This window comes from Sturnus vulgaris, unplaced genomic scaffold (genome assembly GCF_052056855.1).
Source record: "Sturnus vulgaris isolate bStuVul1 unplaced genomic scaffold, bStuVul1.hap1 Scaffold_195, whole genome shotgun sequence".
NCBI classification, from domain to species: Eukaryota; Metazoa; Chordata; class Aves; order Passeriformes; family Sturnidae; genus Sturnus; species Sturnus vulgaris.
The window spans coordinates 4164848-4188328 of record NW_028276170.1 but is presented as its reverse complement, the minus strand read 5'-3'; the positions used below and the strand labels follow the sequence as shown (position 1 = coordinate 4188328).

The 23481-nt window shown below is 51.0% G+C and overlaps 1 pseudogene; it reads left to right on the top strand.

The window, feature by feature from the left end:
- Nucleotides 1-23481, top strand: part of LOC148218018 (uncharacterized) — a 97308-nt pseudogene that overhangs the window by 26000 nt on the left and 47827 nt on the right.

Genomic DNA, 23481 nt, shown 5'->3' with positions numbered 1-23481 from the left:
TTTTGCTATTTGTTTCACTACTTTTTTTTTTTTAATTGTCGTCTACTTGTCTATTTAGACAATAAGTGCCTTTTTCAGAAGAATGAAGCCGCCATGGACTTCCTTCTTCATCTTAAATCCTGTTCCATTACAGACTTTACTCAGGGTGCTAATCTACTGTTGATGTTCAACTGGGCTGGCCACCCATGGCCCGTTTTCAGATCCCCCTGGCCCTCCACAGACCCAACAATTGCTAAGGTTAAAGGTTTTTGCTACTTCTTCTCCTAAGGTCAAAAAAATATTTTCCCATTCTTGGCCCCAACCTAACTGATAATATAAAGGTAACATTATTAAGAGAAACATTCTGATTGTGTAATCTAATTTCCTAATTTAATTTTTACTTTCACGTTGTCTTTCACACCACCTGTGGCGAGTGAAGGCACAGAAAGAGCTCAACATAAAGAAAACAATGACAGCAAGGGTTGGCCCCCAGTGCCTGGAGATCTGAGAGGAGGGATGCCCACACAGACTATTTCAGCAGGCACTCTGTGGGTGGGCACACGAGGCTTCCCCCGATGTCGACGCCCTGGCTGCTGCTCCAGTCCCCTCCTGCCGAGTGTCAGTCGCGGCTTCCCGTCCTTCTCCTGCCGCTGAGATGTCCAAATCTCTGGGGCTGCAGAGACCTTGGCCCGAGTGTGATGGGTCCAGCCGTGTTCAGCTGTCTTGACGGCTGTGTCTGTGCTCAGCAACACCTGGAAAGGTCCACGCCACTTGGCCACCAGTGGTGCTTCTTCCCACTCCTTAACCAGGACCCAGTGTCCCGGTTGGATGTTGTGAACAGCAAAGTCCAAAGGCAAGGTCTGTGCCAGCTGAGCTTCCTTAAAAGTTATCAAGGGCTCCTGAGTGGTGGGTTCTTGGTATAATAGGAGCCCCTGACACCCCTAACAATCCATTTCCATTATCCTCTGGACTTCCTCCTCCTCAGGGTCCAGTTGTTTCTGTGGACACTCGTTTTTCCAATGCCCTTCTGCCCTGCAGACAGCACCCTGGTTCTTCCCCAGCCGCTGTTTGGGTCGGCTGTCCCCTGCCGAGGAGGGAATCCCTCTGCCCCTTCCTTGTGGCCGACCCCGTCCCCTCTGTCCCTGGGGACCCTTGGACCCTGCGGTTTATTCCTCCGGGGCTACAAAAACTCTGCCATCATCTTTGCTTTAGCTTTTGCCTTTTCCTCATCCCTTCTTACATATATCTGCTGTGTTTTTCTAACCAATTCCTCTAGAGGCTTATTCTGCCACTCTTCATCCTTCTGTACTCCTTTCCTTATATCAGGCCAGGCCTTAGTAACAAATTGCACCTTAAGCAATGTGTTGAAGGCTGGCCCTTCAGGATCCATCCCCCCGTGCTTCCTCAAGGCATCCCTAATCCTCTCCAACCAATGAGGGGTTTCCTGTTTCTCCTGTTCCAACGACAGAGCCTTAGCTATGTTGTTAGTTCTGGGAGCCGCTGACTTGATTGCCCTGATCAAATAAGCACGGCAATCACGGTGAGCCAGACTAGCCTGGTTATTTGGGTCCCACTGGGGGTCTGCCTGGGGGATGGCATCACCCACCGTAGGTGCATTGGGTTCAGCCCCCTCCTGCTGCTTGTGGATGTTCATCCTCCCACAGCTGCCGAGCTTTCTGCAAAATCATTTGTTTCTCTGATGACCCAAACAAAATTCCCAAAAGAAAATCCCAATCCTTTCACGTATGATCTGCATTTCCCAAATATTTCTCTATCTTTTCCCCCACCTCTATGGGATCATCCAAATCTTTTTTTTTTTTCAGCCTTCTTAAATCCTGGGTAGTGAGTGGTACAATTACAAACCCAAATCCTCCCCCTTGACTCCCCAAAGGAACTTGACAGAGTGGCATCTGGTGTACCCCTGTCTCTTGGGGGGCTTCTGATGCCCTAAACTGAGTTCCTCTTCTAGTTCTGGGGGGTGATACAACATGCTGCTCCCCTCCCCCTACACCATTATCCTTCTCAGGTGGGGCTGTAAGAATAACATTCTCCTGATCCCTTTGCTCTGGAAGTTGAGGATACAGACGACCGGGGTCAGCTGGCAACACTGGAGGACAAGACGGGGGAAGGTGCTGAAAAACATCCCAATCCTCACCACTTTCTTCTTCTCCTTTTTTTTTTTTTTCCTTAACATATAAATTTCCTTAAATACCTCCACAAAATTCGACACAAATGAATTTTATCTGTTCCATAAGGTAGCCATATAAGTCCCCTTGCCAACTTATACTCTGGCCACACAAAATAACAATATTTTACCATCATTTCCATAGTTACTTCTGGGTGAATATACAATCTTTCCCAAGACCTCAGCACTCTCCCCAAGGGACTCTCCGGGGGTACTATGGGATCGTCATCCCTTTTGCCGGGGTCCCTTCGCGGCTTCACCTTTCCAACCCTCTCTGGGTGCCCCGTTTTACCTGTGCTACCCTCCATGGGTGCCCTCCCAGGTTTGCTCCCCGAAGATCCCATTTTACTCACCGGTGAGATTTTCAGTGGTCCTTCCCTGCGGACTCTTCACGGACCCCCCTGGTCCGCCACTCGTCTGTCTCCTGGACAGTCTCGGGAACCCAATGGATCGCCCTGTACCGGCCGGCACCAAGGGGAGCGGATCACCCAAACTGGGTGAGGCGCCTTCAGCTCCACTCGCTGCCCCGGATGGTGGAAAGATCCCGGACGAGCCCCCAAAATTGTCAGGAAAATTAATCCACAAACACCAGAGGTTTATGTCCAAAAAGGAGACAGAGGAGTCCTTTTTGCTTTATTCGAATAAAGGGAGAGGCCATGGGACATTCCCCTGGGATCTCTCAAATTTTTGGAGGACGCAGCCTCCTTTTTATCCTATTTTCCCGGCCGCATTTCCCTCTCTCTTTCCCCATTGGCTGAGGTACTTGAGAGGCACAGACTTCCCGGAACGCCTGATACCTGAAATTCCCCTCTAATGTATAACCCTCCCTTTTAATTTTTAATTCTTATAGAATTCATAGTTTTCCCCCCCATTGCTTCTTTCATCTTTCGATATCCAATTTCATTTATCAGCAGCCCTACAGTTTGTTTGTAAAGGCAAACATCTTTTTCCATTCATTAATCAGTGGAATCCATCCCATTGTTTCTTTTATCTCTCAGTGCTTAACCTTATCTACAGGCAGATCCAGAGCTCATTTGTAAAGACAAATTCAACATTCCTCTCAGCCCAGAGGAGAATCTAGCACAAAATATTCTCCCTGTTACTGCACGACAAAAAATATTCAGGGGAAAATACAGTGGCATCTGAGGCTTGTGGAGCTCCCAGAATACTGAGCCTGCACAGGAGGCAAACAGCCCTGGCAGTGCCTGAGGGGACTTCTCCTCACAGACTCCTCTCAAAGTGTGTCACTTCAGCAGGGGAAGGCTTTCAAACCTTTGCCTTTCCTTCCTCCTGTGCTGAAATTTAAGGCTCCTCCTGAGAAAATACTGACCTACAAATAGTTCTCCATTCCTCAACAAAGCTACTCAGGTGTTCAACTTAAGAAAGACCAAAACAAAAGGTATTCAGAAATTTCCCGTCAAGGCCTATTTGCAGAGAAACTCCATCATATGGGACCGAATATTTATTAACACCAGTTCACTCAAAAGAAACCCAACCTAAGCAGCGTTTTAAACGAACTTGAATTCTTTTTCCTCGCATATCAACTGGACTGGTTTGTTCCTTTTTTGCCCTAGAGAGAATATTAGAATGATTTGCTCTTGACAGGACTCCTTGGGTGGCCCCCAGCCCTGGCTCCTCACCACGCCTTGCCTGGGCTGTTAACGCAGCCTGTCAGCACCACCTGACTTTGGCAGCCTGTTCAGACCTCGGGCATGGCTGGTGCCACGGTCCCCTCTGGTGCCACGGTCCCCTCTGGCTCCTGGCGTGTCCCTGCTGCTGGAGGAGCCCTGCTCGTGCTGCTGCCTGCGTTCAACAACCCCGGTCCTGCTCCCCAGGCAAAGAGAGACCAAAATCACTGCTTTGGGCAGCTCGTTTAAACGAGTTGAACACTTACTCATCTCTAACACAGACCTCTTAACATCCACACACCAACACCAGGAAGTCACCTCATCTACAGAGGTGAGGAAGCCTGAGCGAACAGAAGGTCGACGTTCAAGCACATTTGTGGGACACATATTGAGAAAGTAAGAAAATTACAGCCTGAATAATATTCCAGGCTGGAGCTTTTCAGCTCTGTTCCCAGCTGATAAGCTGGTCCAGCTCAAGGCTAGGGAGAATTTCTCCCAGGCTGATAATTTGGTCAAAATAAAAAGGAATTAGTAACAAAGATAGAACAGCTGTTGTGATGTGTGACCAGGCCCTGGGAATGAGGTGTCTTCTGTCTGAACCAATCACCTTTTCTACTCTGGGAATTACGAGTCATGCTATAAAACCAAGTGTATTTCTGAATAAACTTGTCTCTTTTTTCCTGTCATGAAAGATGACCATGTAGCTGTGCATCTTATTTCCGCCGCACTTAAAGGGTTAAAACCCCATTCCACGGCTACACACATTGGGTTTTTAATTTAGTGGAAGCGCTCACTCGTTCACAAGCCTTACTTGTCAAACTGGATTATGCGATGCAATTGTCTTGCTTGTGTTAGAGAGAAACCAGGGAGAAATTAGCTAAGAAATAAGAACCACACTTGGGGCTCGGGCTTGGCAGACAAAGGGAGCAGGGCGGCACCTGCCCGCTTTGCCCAAGTCCCTGCTCCTGCTGGACAAAGGCGGACGCGGCTCCGTGCGGGGCGAGCCGGGCGCTCCGTGCCGGGGCCGGGGCCGAGCGCTCGGGCGGGCGGCGCTCAGGATGCTCGGGCAGCGCCGCGGGCCGGGCGGGCGCGATGGAGCCGCCTGAGGGCTGGGACCCCTCCGAGCGGCCGGCCCGGCGCACGCAGTGGCTGCTCAGCGCCCTCGCCCACCGCTACGGGCTGGAGCGCGGCGTGGAGAACGAGATGGTCGTGCTGGCCAGCGGCCCGGAGCAGTCCCTGCAGGAGATCTTCCAGCAGCGGGACTGCGCCGGGCCGGGCCGCATCCCCGGCGAGGAGTCCCGCACGCTGTGCCGGGCGCTGGGGCCGGAGGAGGCGGCGGAGCCCGAGGAGTGCGCGGGGCTGTGGGACGGGCTCTGGGCCGAGCTCACCTTCCGCCAGCTCCACGCGCGGCTCCGCGGCCGCTTCAGCACCCGCGGCTGCCGCTGGGCCGGGAGGGCGAGCACATCGAGAGCCACATCCGCCCGCGCAGCCCCCGCCGAGCCCGAGCGGCGGCCGCCGGGGCCCTGCTCCCGAGAGCGCTGCGAGGAGATGGTGGCGCTGGAGCGGGCCGAGGAGCGCATGGCCGAGCTGCAGCAGGAGAAGGGCAGCCTGCGGCAGCTGCTGGAGGACGTGCGGGCCGCCCTGCAGAGCAGCGATGCGCGGTGCCCGGCGCTGCGGCTGAGTCCGGGCCGGCTTCTGCACCGCGCTCCCGGCGGCGGCTCGGGTGGCCCCGAGCGCTTCAGGAGAGATGCTGCTCTCGGAAAGTCAGTGTTTAGAACCCCTCCACCTCCGGACTGAGACCGAAGTTGCTCCTTCATCCTCGGTATTAATTTCTAGCAAAGTTTAGTTACAAGGGAGGCTTTTAGGAGAAATGTATGGCACCGGTGTGCCATTAAATATGTTTGTGATGAGCACTGTTCAAAGTGTAGGGGAGTTCAGCTTAACAAACCCACGTGCACAATGCTGCTGCTGCTTCTCCTGCACGTGCAGCCAGGATGTGCTGATAGCAGATGCTGGGTATGCACTGCTGCAGGATTTTTCCTGAAGTATGAAAGAACTTAGGGACTCTTACCTGAACAAGCACGTGCAGTGCCTCAGTCATAAGTGCCTCAGAAATATCAGAAGTGTGTCTTCTTCAGAGTGTGGTCACAAGGGTTCAGAGTTGGAGCCAGTTCTGCGGGCAGGCTGATGAATAGTCTGGGGCTCCTCTGCAGAGCCCCATTCATTCTGGGGCTGCTTTCTGCTGGTTCTGCTGGACTGGCTCGAGTGAAACACACACCCAATTAACAGCAGTTAAATTACTCTGGCATGAAACAGTGGGGAACAGGCAGAGCAGTGAAGGGCAGCATGGACCAGTTGTTCTGGCAGGTCTGATGAGGTCTGGTTTGATACAGCACTCACAGAACTCTGCTCCACCTGTGACACTTCCACTTGCAGTAGATGACTGTTCCTCTTCACAATATCCAGCAAGGCAGGTCAAAGACACTTTTACCATTTTCATCCTCAAAAGGAAGAAGAAATCAGCAGCAAACATGAAGTAACCAGTCAGAGGTCCCAGGAAGAAACAAAAGAACAAAGAGTGGGGGAAAAAACAGGTTGAGCAGTGATCCTTATTTCTGTGGGAGATATCCTCTGCTAATGGGCCATCTGTTAAAACCAGGTGGGGCAGTGTTCTTTATCTTTTCCACAACCCATCCTTCCTCCAGGAAGATATCTTCTGTTAATGGGCCATTGAGTGCCACTGCATGACTGATAAAATTCCATCATCCCATTGGGAGATGCTCCAGCCAGGGGGAGGAGCCAAGCCTTTCCTACCTAGAGAAAATCTGAGATTTGGAGCACCAAGGCAGCCCTTACCCACTGGTTTCCAGAGGACAAGAGCTACCAGACCTTTCTACAGCATCACTACTACAACAAGACCACTTCATCGGGACTGCTACCACCGCCCTAACTAGTGGGGTGTCAGGTTGTATTCTGATTCTGTCAGTTGTTTTCTTTTCTACTGTTGCATGTATTTTAATTCTCTTCTCTTTTTTCCTATAAAATTGCATTTCTTACTTGGAGTCTCTCACTGGTTTTGCTTTCAAACCAGCACAATTTTGGAGGGTATTTTGGCTGAATCTTGATATTTGGGGAGTTTTTGATCCGTGTGTTAAAGTTTGGAGGATTTTGGATGGGAATCTTGGCGTTTGTGAGGTTATTACAGACACAAGATGCTCAATGACTTCCAGTGATGAACTTGGGCAAGGAGGAACACCCAGTTTATGGAGCTCTCTTCTTGTTATTTCCCCCCAAACCAGGAATTTTCATTCCCCAGGTGTGCAGGGATGGAGGAGGCAGAAAAGCCCCAGAGATCTCTCAGGAGGAGGGGCTGCAAACCCAGCCCAGGGAGCTGTGAGGAGGAAAGACCCTCCCTGAGCCGGGAAGGCGGCCGGAGATCCAGGCAGAGCTCAGAGCTGGTGGAGAAGCCTCCTGGAGGGGAGAAGCCCCACAGGTGCTTGGAATGTGGGAAGGGTTTCAGGTGGAGCTCCCATCTGATCCGACACCAGGTGGTCCACACTGGGGAGAAGCTCTATGAGTGTGGACAATGTGGGAAGAGCTTCAGAGACAGGTCCCATCTGATCCGGCACCAAAGGATCCACACTGGGGAAAAGCCCTACGAGTGTGGGAAATGTGGGAAGAGCTTCACAACGATTTCTCACCTGATGGAGCACCAGGTGATCCACACAAGGGAACGGCCCTACACCTGCTTGGAATGTGGGAAGAGCTTTGGGTGGAGCTCTGCCCTGAGACAACACCAGCGCATCCACACTGGGGAGAGGCCCTACGAGTGTCCTGAGTGTGGGAAGAGCTTCTCACAGAGCTCAACCTTGACCCAACACCAATGGAGTCACCACTAAGGGAAGCCCTGTGAGTGCCCCGAGTGTGGGAAGAGCTTCGTGGTCTGCTCCAGCTCCATCCCCCGTTGGGCAGAGCCCTGGTGGTCCGTGGTCCTGATGATCCCCATTGTGTGGGGGGAAGTTGTTGGAGAGATTTCTCTCTCTTTTCCTTCTGTTGCTATGATTTGATTGGGAATAAATTCCCTTGCTGTGCCCACGCTGTGTCTGTGTTGCCCATTTTGCTCTTTGGTGTCTTTGCTTATCCTGTCTTAATCTGATCCTGGAGCTCCTGGTTTAACTTTCTCTTCCTTTGCAGCTGTAGAGGCAGGGTCAATGGCTTTGGTGGGTGCCTGGCATCGGGCCAGCATCACTCAGGCCATGGGCACCCCTGAGATCCCAGTGTGGTGATGCATTCCCCCACTCCTAGAGAAAGTGCCCACCCAGACTGAGGCTGGGATGAAACATGGTTATGACTGGAGCCCACTCTCTTGTGACCCTGCCAGCAGAAATCCAAAAGGAGACCTTTGAGCTCTCCTGGGCCACCGTGGGCTGTGACCAGCAGTCTCCCTCTGAGGGGCCTCTCAGAGCCAGCAAACCCTCGGCTTTGCTGTGCCTGGAGGATCGCTGAAACACGACGTGTCCTGGGCCCATACCCTCACTGCTCAAGGCCCATCCTTTGGCCAGTGGGAGATGCAAAAACATCTGAAGGGAGCATTTCACTGAGCTCTGGGGGGAATTGCCTGCACTGACTGTTCCTGTCTGTGTGTGTGCCCCTGCACATATGCCATAACAAATCTGGGAGAAATACAGCTTTCCTAGATGTGGAAGTACTGTGGATATCTAAGTTAGGCCTGTAAGCAAGGTTTAGTTATAGTTATGAACTTACTTTAATGCTGTAAGTGTTAAATGTTTTGCTAAGTTTTTAAATGTAAGTCATAACCTAAGTGTTGTTCTTCCATTAAATTACTAAGTACAACATGGAAGTTATAGCTATAAGTTAGGTTAAATGCTGTTAAGTGTTAGTGCTTTGTTGAATTGTTAATGTTAAGTTATAAGCTAAGTCAGGTATTAGTTCATTGTTGCACCTCTGTTGGATTGCTGGGGCTAAGGTATAAGTTAAGTGACAAATTAAGAGAGAAGTTAAAGTGCTGCTTAGTGTAGATTAGTTTTTAGGCTGTTCCTTTTAATCCTTGCCTGCACTCTCTTTTGTTCCATGCACCTAAACACAGCACACACCCACCCACACTCCCCTAGAGAGTTCTCAGTTCATTTCTGTTTTGGTTGCCTGGATTTTGTTTGGTTTTGTTGTTGCTTGTTTTCCCTTGTTGTGCCTCACTTGTTCTGTAGGCAGTAGAGTAAATCTTGCCATTAAACTTGTTGTATTTTGTCGCTTAATATTAAATCTGACTTTTGTTCATGCCCTTGTCACCGATTTTTAAGCGATCTCAAACGCTCTCATTCATGACAGCACCACAATGTCCCGCATCACCGAGGGCCCTGACACACGCCCGTGTCACAAAGGGCCACCCCCGGCACCCAAGAGCAGAGGGACAGCCTGGAAGCGGCCCGGAGCAGCCCCGGCCTCGTGGCCTTGTAGCCCCTGGCGTGGCCAGAGCCCTGGGAGGCTTTGGCCACGGTGGGAGCCGGCAGCCCCAGCCCCGGCCTGCAGAGCCCTGGGGCTGCAGCCCGGGCTGGCCGGGGCAGGAGGAATTGGCCGGGCCGGACGTGCCAGGGCCTTGTGGGCAGTGGCTCCGTGTCCCGCGGGAGGCCGGGGACGAGGGGTGTCCCTCAGGGCTGTGCCCGGGCACCGGGGCTCGTCAGTGCCTCGCTCAGTGACACCCAGGGGCACCGAGCGCAGCCTCGGCGCCTTTGCAGGGCACGGGGAGCTGAGCGGGGCAGGGGCACCACGGAAACACCGAGTGCCTGCCCGGGGCAGAGCCGGGGCAAAGCCGGGCTGGAGAGCCGGGAGAGGCTGCTCAGAGCTGGCCCGGGCACTTGGGCACCTGGGAGACAGAGCCCGGCTCTGGGCTGACACTGAGCCCAATACCTGAGAAATCACAGCCGGCTTTTCTAGACACACTTCGTTATTTTGCATTTTCTCAATGTAACTTTCTATCTATTTCAATGTTCATTTTACTTTATTTTTTACCCTTTAGAAAGAATTCCATTGTATTTCGTTATGTGTGAGGAGGGATGGGCTGGGGAAGGTTGTGGGTAATGGAGCTTTTTCTTCAATATATTTTGAAATCTGAGATGTGACAAGTCCAGACTTTGACTCCAGCAGCAGTGTCTGGTTCCAGACTGTTCTGCTTTTCACGGTGACATCTCAGTTCATTGAAATCCAGCAGTCAATGCCCTTGAAACACGGAAAAGCTGGGAATGAGGTTAAAGACCTTGGAGGGTTTGCTGTGTCCGTACATTCCCCATCTCCCCTGGTGTCCGTTCAGCCTCTCCACTCCTGTCCTAGAGCACATTGCTGTACCCAGAGTGCAGTACGTGCTTTTACAGATAGATACATGTGATTATTGTGTACACGATTCTCTTGCAGTGAGAGGTTACTGTGATGGTAATTCCATGGTAATTCCATGATCCTCTGCTTTGTGCCCAAAGAATGGTTATTGTATCTAAACCCCGGCAGCCCGGGAGGGGATGTGTGCGGGGCCGGGGCGGGGAGAGGCTCCTTGTTCATTCCGCGGGCGTTTTGAAGCCTCGCTGCTCGGGTTTTCCGCGGCTCTCTCTGTGCACCGTGGGTTTCTGTTTGCCTGAGAAGCGGTTTTGCCCAAAGCAAACAAAGGATTTTTTTTCCCTTTTCTTGGCTCGGAGAGGCTGCAGGGGCAGCCTTGCCGTGCCTGGAGGCGAACTGAGCAGCTGCTGTGTCGCAGCCCGGGGGCTCCGCGCCGGCAGGAGCGGAGCGGCGCCGCTGCAGCCCAAAGCCGCTGCGAGCCGGGCCGAGCCGGGAGAGAAAACAGCCCGAGGCTTCAGCCCCGCTGCTTCGCCTGCCGGGACCGTGCCCGCGGAGCTCGGCTGGGGAGGAGTTCAAGGGCAGGCGAGCCCCGGGCTTTCCTCTCCTTCGGGACAGCCCCTGGTTGGTTTTTCCCCTGGGGGAGAAGCGGCGCCACCTGTACAATGTGTTGTGAGCAGGGATTTCTCTGGCATTTTGGGTCATTTTCCCTGGTGAGTGTGGGGAAAGGTCTGATAATTTAATATCCAGAGTCTGGGAGGTTTTTTTGCTTTGTAGGCTTATTGTTTGTTAATAAACTGTTGGAGTTTTTTCCTCTTTCATCTATTAATATTTATTTCCCATTGGTGGAAAGGGATTATTGGAACCCTGCAGAGAAGACAGCACTCACTCCAGTGTGCTTTTTAAAATCGTCTCTCAAACTAAGATACCCATCCCTGTGGCCTCCTGTCCACTCACCCCAAGGGACTCCGGTGGCTCTCCCAGTCTATCCCAGTCTCTCCCAGTGTCCTCACAGTCCCTCCCAGTGTCACCAGAGTCCTTCCCAATTCCTTTTAGTCTACAGACATTCCTTTCCCAGTCCACTCCCAGACCTCCAGCCTCTCTCCCACTGCCATCCCAGTGCCTCCCCAAATCTCTCCCCTCTATCCAAGTGCCCTCTCAAATCCTTTTCAGTCAAATCCCAAACCTCCAGTCTTTCTCCCATTGCCCCAATCCACTCCACTCTCTCCCAGTGTTTCCCTACTCTCTCCAATTTCATTCCCAGTCACTCTCAGTGCCACACCAGCCCTCTCCCATCTCTCCCAGTCCCCCCCAGCTGATCCCAGTGTGTCCCCACTCTCTCCCAGTGTGTCCATCTCGCTGGTTCCCTCGAGCTCCCAGCTCCGGCTGCCTGCTGTGCTCCCTGATGGATTTCTACCCTGCCGACATCCAGCTGAGCTGGTTCCAGGGCCAGCAGGAGCTCTCGGGACACGTGGTGGCCACCGACCTGGTCCCCATTGGGGACTGGATTTCTACCAGCTCCTGGTGCTGCTGGAAACTCCCCCCGGCACGGGGTCAGCTCCAGCTCCAGGTGGAGCACGTCAGCCTGGAGCACCCCCTGAGCCGGCACTGGGGCACGGCCCGGACCCCACAGTGTGGGGGGAGTTGGGGAGGCGCTGGGGGAGCTGGAAGAGGGATTGGGCTGTGCTGGGGTAACTGGGAGAGGGTTTGAGATAGCCTGGTTTAAACTGGGAGAATGGATTGGGTGTCTAGAGTGGCTGAGGAGTTTGAAGGATGTTAGGAGGGTGGGATGGGGTTCCGGGGATCCTGGAGGGCACTGGGAGGGAGTCTGGGGGTGCTGGGTGTAACTGGGAGGGATTTGAGTGAACCTGGAGGAGCTGGAAAAAGATCAGGAATTGGAAAGCAGGGGTTGGAATTAGGTTGGTTGTGCTGGGAATAGACCTGGAGGGGTCTTGGTGAGTCCTGCTGGGGTTGTGAAGGGACTGGTAGAAGGTTTGGGGGTCCTGGGGCAGCGGGGAGCAAATGGGAGGGAGTTATGGCATTTTGAGAAGGACAGGAAGGGCTTTGGTGCATCCCAAGGAAGCTGGGAAGACATTAGGAGAATGTTTTAGGGAGCTCTAGGTGGGCTGGGGGAGACTGGGAGGATTCTTCGAGTGGCTTGGAATGTCCATGAGAGGTTTTGGTTGGTCCTGACCCCTGTGGTCCCCTAGAGATGTCGCCCGACGCTGCCCACAGTAAAGTGCTGATGGGGATGGGGGCTCTGTGTTGGGCTTCGTCTTCGTGGCACTGGGGCTCAGCTACTAACTGTGCAAGGAGAGGGGGGGTCCCGGGGGTCGTGTTCCCCGTCCCCCAGTGTGTGTGCTCCTCCTAGGGACCGCCAGCCGGGGGTCACCACCTTTTCTCTGCCCACAGAACTCCTGAGCCAGCAGTGTCTACAGCCCCTCCCCGTGGCCTCGGACCCAGCCAGGATCCCACGCTCCGTCCCCACGCTGATTTTGGGAGTGCAGTGCGTCCTCTCCAACCCTGTGTTACTCTGTCCAAGCCAAGCTGCTCCCAGCGCTCCCAATAAAGCTTCCAAGTTTTACCCAGTTCCATTTACTTGGGAGCGGGACTGGGGAGGGACTTGGGGGGACCCCGCGGGGGGATCGTGACTGGGTGGGGAGGGTGGGGTCCAGGTGGGGAACACTGGGTGCTGCGGGTCTGCCCGGCAACCGGTGAGTCATCACAGCTGCTCTCCCTGATTGGCTGAATCTTCTTCATCGCATTCTCTGATTGGATGAGGAGAGGCCCGCGAGTTGAGAGAAGGAACAGGAGAGATCCCGCCCCGAGCACCAGCACGGGAACAACAGAGCCAGCCTGGGCACAGCGAGGGAATTTATTACCAACCACATCACAGCGGGACAAGGAAAAGGGAGAGAAATCTCTCCAACACCTTTCCCCCACCCCACGGAGATCACCAGGACCACGGATCACCAGGGCTCTGCCCAACGGGGGTCACTGGGGATCATCCAACACCGATGCTCCCATGGGAGATGGAGCTGGAGCAGAACACGAAGCTCTTCCCACACTCGCGACACTCACAGGGCTTCCCTTAGTGGTGACTCCGTTGGTGTTTGGTCAAGTGAGAGCTCCTGGAGAAGCTCTTCCCACACTCAGGACACTCGTAGGGCCTCTCCCCAGTGTGGATGCGCCGGTGCCTGATGAGATTGGAGTTTTGTTTGAATCCCTTCCCGCAGTCAGGGCAGCGGAAGGGCCTCTCCTCTGTGTGAATCCGCTCATGCATGAGGAGATTGGAGCTGCTCTGAAACCTCTTCCCACACTTGGGACACTCATAGGGCCTCTCTCCAGTGTGGATGCGCTGGTGGCTTCTCAGGTTGGTGCTCCACCCAAAGCTCTTCCCACATTCCAAGCAGGTGTAGGGCCATTCCCCTGTGTGGATCACTTGGTGCTGCATTAGGTAGTTGCTGTCCCTGAAACTTTTCCCACATTTCCCACACTCATAGGGCTTCTCCCCTGTGTGGATCTTCTGGTGCTGCATCAGACCAGAGATCATGCTGAAGCTCTTCCCACATTGCCCACACTCGTAGGGCTTCTCCCCAGTATGGGTCCTCTGGTGCTGGATCAGGTTGGAGCTCCGCCTGAAACCCTTCCCACATTCCAAGCACTTGTGGGGCTTCTCCCCTCCAGGAGGCTTCTCCACCAGCTCTGAGCTCTACCTGGATCTCCAGCCGCCTTCCTGGCTCAGGGAGGGTCTTTCCTCCTTGCAGCTCCCTGGGCTGGGTTTGCAGCCCCTCCTTGTGAGGGATCTCCGGGGCTTTTCCTCCTCCATCTACCCACGCAATGGGAATGAAAAATCCTAGTTTGGGGAAAGAACAAGACAAGATAGCACCTTGGACTGGGAGTTCCTCCTTGCCCAAGTGCAACTCACAAAGTCACTGTGCATCTTGTGTCTGTAAGAACCTCCAAAACATCAAGATGCAGCACAAAATCCTCCAAACATCAAGATTCAGCCAAAACCCCCTGAAAAATGTAAGGATTCAGGCCCAGCAAAAAAAAAAAAAGAACCAACTTTTAGCCCAAAAAAGCTCAGAAACACCAAGATTCACCCCTCTGAAAATCGTGGATCCTCCTCTCCAGTCACCTGCTGAATGTTGGGAGGGGGGGACCAACACCCTGGGACTGGAGGGACTCTGTAGATATAGGGAGGTTTGGAATCTTGTGCTACTTCCCGTTTCTACTCCTCCTCCTCCTCCTGTGTTCCTGCTCTCCCTCACATTCCTTTTCCTTCTATTATTCCTCTACTTCCTGCACAATCCCACCTTCTCCTCCCATATGCATCATTTGACCATTTTGTTCTTCAACCCTGCTTCTCCTTCCCTTCTCCTGCTGCCCCCAGGCCCAGCACCCACTGCCGGCTCCCTCTTCCCCCCAAACCCACAGCATCCCAGCGCAGGGGCAGCGATGGAGCTGGGGCAGCTCGGGCTGGGGCAGCGCTGGGCTCTCGGCCGCTCCCGCCCGCACTCGCTCCCCACTGCAGCCGCTGCCGCCACCACAGCGCGGGGGGGCCCGGCCTTGGCGCTCCCCCCCTCCCACCTCCCCAAATTCCCCTGCCGGGGGGCGCTGGGGCCAGGAGACAGACGAGTGACAGATCAGGGGGGCTGGGAAGAGTCGGCAGCCAGAGAGCACTGAAAATCTCAGCAGTGACTGCAGTGGGATCTTCGGGGACTAAACATGGCAGGGCACCCATGCAGGGTAGAAAGGGAAAGCCAGGAAGGGATCCCGGGAAAAGGGCTGATGATTCCAAAATATCTCTGAAGCGTCCCTTGGGAACATGTTGAGGGAATTTGCCCATTCTCCCAGAGGTAAACAAGGACATGGACACACAGGGAGGCATTAAGGAAAGTCGAGAAGGGATATAGGCAATAGGGGATGGAAGGTGTCGGTGTGCTGGGAAGGGATTGGGTGAAGGGGAGTGTGCAGGAATATGGTTCAGGCAAGAAGCAGCAGGAGGAATCTATGTGGGGGAGAAAAAGGATGAAGGGAAAGAGGAGGAAGAAAAAAATACTAAGGATGGGGATGTTTTCCAGCAGGCTCTTAGCCTTAAGAGCTGCCAGCTGCTGCAGATCCTTTGTATCCCCGGTTGCCAGGACAGGCACACAAGGAGGTCAGGATTGCAGGGGGTTTCTCTGTGCTGGGCAGCGGCAGGAGCGGGCGCAGAGGGGCGGCACCGGGAGCACGGGCTGGGGGCCTGTGGGGAGCTGCGGGGCCGGGCCGGGGCTGTGGGGCAGCCGGGGCTCAGCGCCGGGCGCTGCCTGAGCCCAGCACCCCCCGGCAATTGCAGGCCCGGCAGTGGCCCCCGGCCCCCAGGAGGCTGCGGGACGCCCCGGCCGCTGCCCGGCCCCGTGGAGCTGCCGGCCCTGCCCGCCGGGGGGGCCGCGTTTGGACACTGCGGCAGGACAGGCACCGGCTCTGGGATACGGGCTGGCCACGGCAGCCACAGCACAAGGAGCAGCAGGACAAAGGAACAGCTGGGAAATGGGCATTGGACGGGCAAGGATCCAGATTAGCTTTTAAGCATTTTCCTTGGGTCACTGCAGAAAGGAATGATTTAGCAGAAAGCTCAGCAGCTGTCAGAGGATGAGCACCCCCAGGCACTGAGGGGGCTGCAGGAGGGGCAGAAGAAGCCCCTGGACCACTTGGTCACAAAGGCACAGCAGGGGAATGCAAAAAGGGAGGAGGAAAAGGCCAAGGGGAAGGCAAAGGCCATGGCAGAGTTTCTACAGCCCCTGAGGGATGAACCCGAGGGCCCAAGGGGGCTCCAGCATCCAGGGGATGGGTTTGAAATGCAAGAATTTTCATATGCACCTAATTGTGATTGTAATGTACTGAGAAGGGATTTGATGGCTAAAATCCGAATGCAAATTAACATTGTAAAAGGTGGTTTAGAGTCAAATTCTATTTTGCCTTTGTGTCAAATGTCTGGCAAGGCCTAAGCTGAAGTGAACTCAGATGTTTGGGCAGCTCCAGAAAAATAGGGAAAATTAGATATGGAGCCTCTCCAAAGCTCTTTGAAGCAACCAGGACAAGCGGTGTCTAAAAGCAATACCCTGTTCCAAGAGAGGGAAGGAAAGGCTTACAGCCTCTTATTGAGTCCCTGCTAAAGGCAGGGCTTTTGAAGCCAGGGATCTCTCCCCATAATGCTCCTATCCTGCCAGTCAAAAAATCAGATGCAATCGAAAGAATGGTGCAGGACATAAGAATAATAAATGAGATTATTAAACCTAGGCACTCCACAGTTTCAGATCCTTAAACCATCTTGAACCAGGTGCCCTCCTCACACTGACACCATTCAGTCCTTGATGGCAAAGATGCTTTCTGGGGATGCCCACTCACACAGGATGGTAAACTGGATTTTGCCTTTGAGTGGGAACAAGAGGTAGAAGGGAAAATGGAAAAGACATGGACGGTCCTTCTGCAGGGATGCACGGAAGCACCAGCCTTATTGGGGCAAGCCTTGCAGAAAATATCACAAGAATTTACCCCACCCCCAGGGATTGGGTTAATGCAGGATGTGGATGACTTGCTGCAATCAGGAGGACAAGAAGTGGTAGAAGAAGCCTCTGTGAAATGGCTGAATATTCAGGCTAAAAAGCATTTTTGAGTATTTGAAATAGAAGAGGAAATCGTGGAGAAAAGTGTTAAATATTTGGGACATATTTTGACTGAGGGTTTGTGGTGTATTGACCAGAGAGGCATCAGGGAATCTCAGAAGTAATCCAGGACGAAAAAGCAGGTTCAAGAATTCTGAGGATTAATAGGAAATTGCAGGACCTGGATTGAAGATTCTCTGCTCTAGCCACAACATTGTATGACTTTTTAAACCCAAATATCCTCAATGTTGTGGTATGGACAGGAGAAAAGGAAAAAAACCTTAGAAAATGAAAAATAACACAATGATTGGATTACCAGCTATGTCTCCTCCAGACTGAGAAAAAGAAATTTAAATTCTATGTGTGTTATAAGTGTACATTATATTATTGAGTTTTTCCAAATATTAAAATGGATGCCATATGCTGGAAAATACTGCTATAACAACAAAGTTTCTCTTAGTTCTGCAATTAACAAAAATTAGAAATGCAAATAAATATATATAATTAAACAAAAGTTATAAATACTTGTGTGATAAATATATTTTTCCTGCAGGATAATGTAATAATCTTATGTTCATGTAACAACCTTGGAGAATGGTAATAAAGATAATCAGTAAATTCTTCACATTCCTGGATTATGGGACACCAAAACCCCAGGGAAGGAAAAAATAATGATTTACAGGTTGGAGGGGAATGATTCTGAATAATGCATGAAGGTCTATGAATATGCAACATGTTGCTGCATTTAGGAAGTGTTTTCTGAGTCAGTGTGTGCCCTTGGCTGAAGGCCAAGCATCCGGCCATTATAACCTTTGGCCAGAGCCAGGGCAGATATTCAATTCTCTCCCTTGGAATTGATCTTTGCAATTCCTTACCCTGGGAATTCTCCACCTAGTGCGGGCTGGAGATAAGGGATGTATATTTCAAGCAGTCTGTGGCCAGAATCCTGTCTCTTGTGAAATCTCTGCCACAGGAAGCTGGGCTGGCACAGAGCCTGCCTTGGCACTTTGCTGTTCACAGCATCCACCCAGGACTCTGCCTCTCAATTACACTCACACACTGGGCTGCCTGCGATTCCATTGCTGGAAAATAGACCAACTCTAACCTTCTATTACATTCTATTTTACTAGTCAGGCTCGGTCTGCCTTGTCCCAGGAAAGAAATTTTAAAAGGTATTTTTATGGACTGTTAGACCACTCAACAGAGATGAGTTTAACACCTCAACAGACTGGGAATAGCCCAAAAGATACCAACAAACAGAACGACATTTAACAAAACATCAAGGAAACATCAGCAAACATCAAGGAACACCCACCCCAGACACTGCCCCAACATAGATGGAGACACCTGGTCTGGAAAAGACTGAGAAGGAAATCCAGGAATGTGGATCTAATTAACATCAGAAGAGGAGAAATCTGAGTGCAATAGGAAACCAAATACTAAGAACTACACAACCTGGAAGCAATGAACACTAAACCAATGGATTTCACTGGGTTCAGACTTTAAAACGTTTAGGAAAAATCTAGTAAAATTCACATCTCATGGAATGATTTTCTCTGCATAACCGGGCTATGTGTGGATGAAATTATTTCTGTTGCACATCCTGACCAAGATCAAGTAATGCCTTGACTCTCTAACATTAAGATATTGTTGGAGAGATTTTGTTTTTCCTGCAGTTTCAGTGACAAGATTACACCATTAGAAAAATTCTGCATAGCAATCCTACTTTTATATTCTCAGTTGGGTTTGGACCAGGGGTGTGAGAATCACTTTTTACTCCTAGGAGAAGAAGTAGAAAAATCTTGATTGCATTAGAATTTCTTTGTGTGTATTTGTGGGTGGCTCTTAATGATGGCAGAATTTCAGAAAGGGTTTCTTGATGCTCACCTTTATGTTGCATTTTGCAAAACTAGAAGAGTATTAATGGTGAGGCTTTAACACATAAACAGTTAGTAGAAAATTGTTAAAAAAAAAAAGAGAAAAGAAAAAGAAAACAGATTGTGGGGGTGCACTTGTGGATAACCTAATGTCTGCTCAGGAATAAAAGCATTGGATCCAGGCACAGCCAGGTTGGGGCTTTAGAAATGCAAATTAACACTGATAGGGCAATGTGTGCACAATGAACCAGGATCTTCATGCCTGTGCTGTCACTGTCCAGGTTATATAGGGTGTATTGGGGCACTGGGGTGTTTTTGGTGCCACAAGTTCAGGGAAATGAGTTGGAAATCCAAGTATGTGGTGATTTAATTAGAGAAAAGTGGTCAATTGATGCAGCCCTGGATGGAGGGAGCACCCAAAAACGCAAAAAAGATGAACAGACACCAGAGCCAATCCTACAACACCATGGACCAGCCCCTGGGAGCCCTAACGAATTCATATCAGGAGACAGAGAAGTCATTTATCATTTCAATAGCATAATTAGATTGCACAATGTCCTCGAAATAACACCCAACCAGACAGCTCCAGCTCCTCACCTTCTTCCTGACCAATCCACTCAGATGAGGAATGCAACGTTTCCCGATGGAATGGAATCAGATGATCTATTAACAGAAAGTGGAGGAGTTTGTGGAAAATTAAATGACTCAAACTGCTGTTTGCAAACAGATCACAAAGGAAAAGTGGTGAAACAGATAACAAAGGAAGTGAGAAAGTAGCTCATATTCCGGTCAAATGTGGAAAGGAAGGGAATGGGACACGTTTTCGTGGTTTCCTGGCAGACCATGGGTGAAACGAATGCTGCTCCTCCTCTGACGTGCTGCAGAAACTCTCAGCTTTTTACCATGCACGACACCTTGCGTCAAACAGGATGCAGGAAAAGAGATTGAGACAATGGAAGTTAAAAGTTTGTAAAGGCAATTCTTGAGAAAATGAGAAAAGGAGGGATTGAAAGCAGTAAGATTAATATCGTAGTAGGGGTGCATATTAAGGGGGACATGCTGTAGGTGGATTGGGAAGTCTGAACCCTCCAAGTACCTCAGCCAGTAGGGAATGGGAGAGGGAGGTGCAGACGGGAAAATGAGGATAAAAAGGAGGCGGCGCTTTAGAGACCGCATGGCAAATGCCGCATGGCCTCTCTCTTTGTTCATCAATAAAGTCACTTTTACAGGACTCCTCTGTCTCCTGCGGGCACACAAACCTCTGGCCACGGGAATTTTCCCGCACAGCCCCGGGCACAGGGCAGACACCTCTGTGCCACCCACAGCAACCGGGACGAGCCAGCGCTGCTCCGGCACCGGCTCCTGCCGAGGCCCCAGCGGGAAGGAGACCGCGGGCAGCCGCTCCCGCAGCGCCCTCAGCCCAGCGCCAACACGGGCCGGCACCGGCACAACCAACCCGCCAGAGCCCCCTGCCGCCCCCTCGGCCCGCAGCGAGCCCCGAGCCCCCGCGCAACCCAGCGCGGCTCCCACCTGCGCTGGACTTCTTTACCGGAAATATGGGGGTATTGAATTCTGATTCACATTCCTGTAATATCCCTAAACTAACAAACTGATCTATTAAGGGTGCTACTCCTTTCCGAGCCTCCAGTTTCAGAGGGTACTGCCTTATCCGTACGGGTTGTGCTCCTTCCTTCAATTCCACAACTACCGGTTGTGCTGCTTTTGATTTTCCAGGAATTCCTATTTCCCATACCCATGGTACCACAGCCTGTTCTATTTCTGTGGGGATTTCTGTTGCCTTTACTTCTTTCACTGTAAATAATTTGGCTATATTATCTTCTGGAATTTCTAATTTTACTCTTCCTTTTTCAAAGATTATTTTTGCCTCTAACATTGATAACAAATCCCTCCCCATTAGTGATTCTGGGCTATTTGGCATGTATAAAAATTGATGATCAAATTCTTTCCCCCCAAACTTTATATCCAACGGACGTAAAAATGCCCTTTCTTCCACCTGTCCTGTAACCCCTACCACCCGAATGGTAGAATCACTTAGAGGTCCTAATTTGGTGTTAATTGCAGAATATGTAGCCCCCGTATCTACTCTAAATTCCAGTGGTTCCCCGTCTACTTCTAAAACTACCTTCAGATCCCGATCTAGTCAGCTTTGATTCTGGTAGCTTCCCATCATAAAGGCTTGGGTGTCACCTTGTGGCCCTCCCCGAACTGCACGTGAATTATTTATCAACCCCTCCCCGCTATTCAGCCCGAATCCCATACCTTGATTAAGTGGACATTCGTTTTTCCAGTGTCCTCTGTTCTTGCACAAGGCACACTGATCCAATCCCAGTCTCATTTTTCCTTGTCCCATTTGTAATTGGTTTGGGAATCCCCTTCCACCCATCGAAATTCCTCCCCTAGCCATTCCTCGCCCCCGTCCGCGCCCCCGGCCACCTCCCCACATACCATTCCCCGTTATCTGCTGTAGTACTGCCAACATACTAGCTTGTTGCTTCTTAGCAGTCTCTTTTTCCCTATTATTATATACCTTCCACGCAACTTCTAAAAGTTTATCCAAATTCCGTGTATCTTCCCCTTCTAATTTCTGCAACTTTTTCCGAATATCCTCTTGGGATTGTCCCATAAAAATTAAAGCTAGCTGCAATTTCCCTGATTCCCCTTCAATTTCCAAACTGGTATATTTTCGAGCAGTTTCCTTAAGCCTTTCTAAGAAAGCTGACGGGGACTCATTTTTCTCCTGCTTTACTGAATACAGCTTGGACCAGTTTAACGTCTTAGGTATCCCGCTCCGTATTCCTTCTACCAACAATTCTTGATAAGCCTTAAGTCTACGGTAACCCCCTGTTGAATTAACATTCCACTCTGGATCCTCCCGCGGCACCAAATCATTTAATGTACCGTCCGCTATTTGCAGCCTAATCATTTCTCGTGCCTTTTCCCTCATAGCTTTAAACACCATCTCTTTCTCAGTAGAGTCCATTATTGTATCCAGTAAGACCTGTAAATCATTCCAGTCTGGATTCTGTGTTTTAATTACCATTTTCACTACCCTTGCCGCCCGTTCAGGATCCTCCCGATAAGCCCCCACAGACTGCTTCCAAATTAACAAATCATTAGGAGAAAAAGGAACTTTCACCATTACTCGTTCCCCGTGGGGTCCTACCGCTTCCCGCAACGGAGCCATCAATTGTGCACCCCTTTTTCCCTTCTTCTCCCGCCCGCTACGGGTCCTTTCACATAGAGGAGTACGCGGCTTATCAACGACTTTTCCTTTCTCTAAATCCCCCCCCTTTTCTTCCTCATTCACCTCTTCGTCCGACTCACTCGGTTCACTCTCCTCCAGGGGAGGCACACTAGGTGCTACCAACAGAGAAACATCTTCCTCAGGGTCTGACAACTTAACAGAATACTCCTTCCCTTTCTGCCACCCTTTGCAGCCCGCACAACCATCTGTTGCTGTTTTTAAGACCATGATGCCACACTCCTTCTGCCATTCTGGCTTATTTTTCAAATAATAAAACAAATCAAGATACGGGATTTCTTCCCATTTCTCATTATTTTGTAAGAAATGCATAAGAGGAGTTATAATATCAGGATTTAGAGTACCATTTCGGGGCCATTGCATACCCTCAGGTTCGTATTGGGGCCACACATGATTACAAAAATCAATCAATTTCTTTTTACTCAGTTCTTGACCAAATTTCCCCACCTTCCAATGTTGCAACAAACAGCCCAAGGGTGAATCATTCGGAATTTCCATCCCCGAACTAGCCAGAACTTTAAAGGTTTTAAAAGGCATCATAACACTCACACTCACACACTTTACTATTATTTCCACACTCACACACCCTTTACCACAATTCTTGCCTTTCTCGTCGCCGCGAGTGGCAAGTGCTGGATCTGCGCAATCACTGTTGCGTCTGACGACCAGCGCCTAGGCTTCCTTTTCCACAACCTTTAAGACGTCCTTTGCCCCCGGTGCGGGATCACCGTCCCGTCTTAATCGGCGGGCTTTCCCTTTCAATAAAGAATAAAGCACCTTGCGGGCTTACCTCACAGTCGTCCGTCAGGCGCGGGGTCGGGCACGGGTTGATGTCTCCCCAGAAATCACCTGGTGCCGGCGTGGAGTAGATCAGCTCGCGAACCGCCCCTGCCGCCCCCGGAGTCCTGCCGCGGTCGCCAAAACTGCTGCCCGAAACCCCAAGTAAAACACAAACTAACAGAGTGTCAGTTTATGCGGTGCTTTATTCAGGGCCCGGGGACCTGCGGACTCGCGTCCCAAGTCAGGATCCCACTGGTTCCCTTTTTAGAGGGTTTTTTATACCCTTTTACAAATGGTTTATGTGCAGAAGTACACATTCTTCTATAGATACATTCACCTTGAAGATAGCATTTTACGTCATAAATCCTACATGGTTGCTTATCTTAGGACTATAGTGTTCTCCCCCTCAATCTCTCTCTTACGCCACTGCCCACCACCAGTACTTTATTTATGTTTATACTTTAACCTTATCACTAACGGTTCTGCATGCTCTTAGCACAGCACATTCCTAAGTTAGTTTCCCAGGGCCTACTCTGGGAACTGCAGTCTTCAAGCCTTAGCATTACTACTACTATTATGGTTTATATACTTTATATTCTAATATTCAGGATTTCTAGTCCATACGGTAACACGGGGACCCCCCCCGGGACCCCAAATCACACCCGGGTCAGCTGCTTTAGTCCTGTGCTCCGAGCGCTGATTTTTCTCCTTATTCAGTCTTTTGGCGTATTTTTATGCTAAAGTTTAATAAACCTATGAG